The 2914-nt window shown below is 40.7% G+C and overlaps 1 protein-coding gene across 1 annotated transcript in view; it reads left to right on the forward strand.

Moving 5' to 3' along the window:
* MPPED2 (metallophosphoesterase domain containing 2) overlaps nucleotides 1–2914 on the forward strand; it is a 220206-nt gene that overhangs the window by 32692 nt on the left and 184600 nt on the right. The window lies entirely within an intron of this gene.

Here is a 2914-nt window from a genome sequence, read left to right on the forward strand (position 1 = left end):
TTAGAAATAATTTCTTATATTTTGGGAAACGCCCCACAGTGGGTCAGGGACATTCACTTGTCCCTTGTGATTCTGGTTCCTCTGGTGACTCCCGCTTGACTGGATTAACACATTACATTGTGTAAAATAACACCTATTTGACACAAGTACTGAGGTGATACAGAAGACTTGACAGCTTTAATAGTATCAGGTGAACAATAATTTTAAGAGATGGAGTTGACTTATGAGTTACAAAATGGAACCTTCTTTCCCAGTTAGTTTTAAGGTGCTGTATGTGAGAGAATGTGAGAGCAGTGGTAGCTCACTGGTGGAATTCTCACCTGACATGCAGGAGCCCTGGGTTTGATCGCTGGGTTTGGGTGCACGGCCCACTGCCCGTCTCTGTTGCTGTGATGCTGAATGGGTTTCAGTAGAGCTTCCAGGCTAAGACTGACTAGGAAGATAGATCTAGTGATTTACTTGTGAATGTCAGCTAAGGAAAATCACATTGGTCTGATCTGCAACAATAGGACTAGGAAGTGTTTTGTTCTGTTGTGCATGGGGTCACCATGAGTCAGGGGTAGCTAACAACAGAAACAACAACAAAGAGCTGTACTTGGAACACTTGGTCAAGGAGGGCATTCAGGTTTTGGCCACCTAGTGAAATTAGGGCAATCCTGAGAAATCTTGCAAAGACACAAATAACAACAAAACATTAATAATTATGATAATTATTAATATTTTATACTGTTTTCACTCATTTCTCATTATTTCCTTGTTACATCCCTATGAGGTATTATTATCTCTAACATAAATGTGAGGAAACCAAGGCACAGTTTCTCAACTTGCCAGTCAATTTGTATGTTTGGGATTTGAATTGAAACAGTCTGTCTCTGGAACTTATTATGCTCATAAAATTTTCTAGGGTTTCTAGTAAATTTCATGTAGGTACTTTATATAAAACCATTGGTTTTTCTTTTAAATGAACTAAGCAAATGATATTTCAACCAAGGCAAACAACTGAAAAAATATCATTTTATAGTTTTTAGAGTGTATTCTATTTGACAATACTAAAGTAGACAAAACTAGAATTCCAGTAGTTAAGGAGCTCTGGTGGCATAGTGCTTAATTCATTCAGCTGCTAACCAGAATGTTGGCCTTTCAAACCCACCAGCCACTCCATGGGAGGAGATGAGGCAGTTTGCTTCTATAAAGATTTACAGCCTTTGAAACCCTAAAGAAGCAGTTTTGCTGTATCCTATAGGGTTGGTGTGACTCAGAATTTGCACAATGAGAGTGGGTTTTTATTAGGAAGTATTTAAAAGTAATTTATTTGAAATCCTCAGATCCGGAGAAAATGTGTGTTTCTTCAATTCAGTGCTGGATTTGTGTTAGAAGAAAGTATTTCTCATCTGTAAAATGGGATTAATAGTACCCACTTGATAGGGTTGTGGCGAGGAATGGATGAGGTAATGTTCACAAAGTACTTGGCACAGAGCCTGAGACATGGTTAGTAATGTTCATTGAAGCAGTGATTATTTTTATTACCAGGAGTTGGGAAGCATGGAATCTGGATCCCATTCTGCTGCTCACATTGGCCATGAGTCAGTCCCTCAACCCTTCTGGGTCTTAGATTCCAATGGGGATCATAACATTGGCCTTTGTACCTACAAGGTGGGAATGAAATCAGATTATATATGAGTCTTTTTATTATTATTTTTTTTAATAAGTATGAAAGACTATACAGATGCCCAAGATAAAGATGCAAGGAACAATAGGCAGGAAGAAGAGGCAAAGTAGTTAACTTTCTTGCATTTAAGTCATAACTGGGGCTTTCCCATAGGAGTCAAGTTTGTATAGAACAAGTTGAGTGAGTTATATTCAGTCCTCTGTGAAAAGAGCTTTAATCCAGAAACCAGAGCAGCAGTATTCACAAATCCTCCCATTTGTGGCCTTGTATCAAGAAAGGGCCAGCCCCGACCTGGACTTTGCAGGAGGTTATTACATCTTTCCCCAGGAGAGGGCTGTGACTTCTGCTTTTTAGGACTCTCCAGACAGATGGAGTTGAGTTTTCCTCTCTCACTTGGGAGTGAGAGGAGGAATGAAAGCCTATTTCCTTAGCCCTGCAAGTGATGGAAATACCAAGTGTGAATGTGGGTGAGCTTGTCCATATCCCTCGGGCCAAGTGCTTATAAAAGTGATCTGCTTCCTCAGTCACCACCAGTGCTCAGCAAAGTGTTGCACTGGCAAACTGGCATCCAAATTCCTGGCTGTTCTTACACCCCCTGTGCAGAGCTGTAATGAGCTATGGGGTCCTGGAGCAGCTTCCCTGGACACTCTGCCATTCCCACTGCAAGTACTCACTCCCTCCTCAGCTGTAACCCTGTGTATAAAATGGTATTACCAACTAGTGAATGTCTGAGTAACAGAATCCTTCTAAGTGATGATTACTTTTTATTTAGTAATTATTTTTTGTGTATGATTGCCCTTTAAAAGAACAATTTAATCAACAATTTTACTGGAGCGGGACAGGGTGTAGGATGTTCTTAGCTTGCCCCAGGCTTGTCTTAGTTACCTGATGCTCCCTTACAGAGATAGCACACTTGGGTGGCTTTAAGGAACAGAAATTTATTTCCTCGGAGTTCAGGAGGCTAAGCGTTTGAATGCAGGATGAGACTTCTGGGAGTCAGTAGTCTTGGGAGTTCTTTGGCATTACTTGGTGTCTGTCTTCCTGGTATGTGTTTGTGTGCCCTTTATGCAACACAGAAGTGATGAGGTTTTAGTACTCACCCTTCTCTAGTCTGACCTCACTAGCATAAAAGAAGAAAACCCTCTATTTCTAAACAAGACCACATGCTTAGGTACAGGGACCAGGACTAAAACACTTATTTTTAGCGGACTTAATTCAGTCCTTAACCAGGCTGGGGAGCCAAGT

Source organism: Orycteropus afer, unplaced genomic scaffold, assembly GCF_000298275.1.
Source record: "Orycteropus afer afer isolate SDZICR_OR568_19922 unplaced genomic scaffold, OryAfe1.0 scaffold00103, whole genome shotgun sequence".
NCBI classification, from domain to species: Eukaryota; Metazoa; Chordata; class Mammalia; order Tubulidentata; family Orycteropodidae; genus Orycteropus; species Orycteropus afer.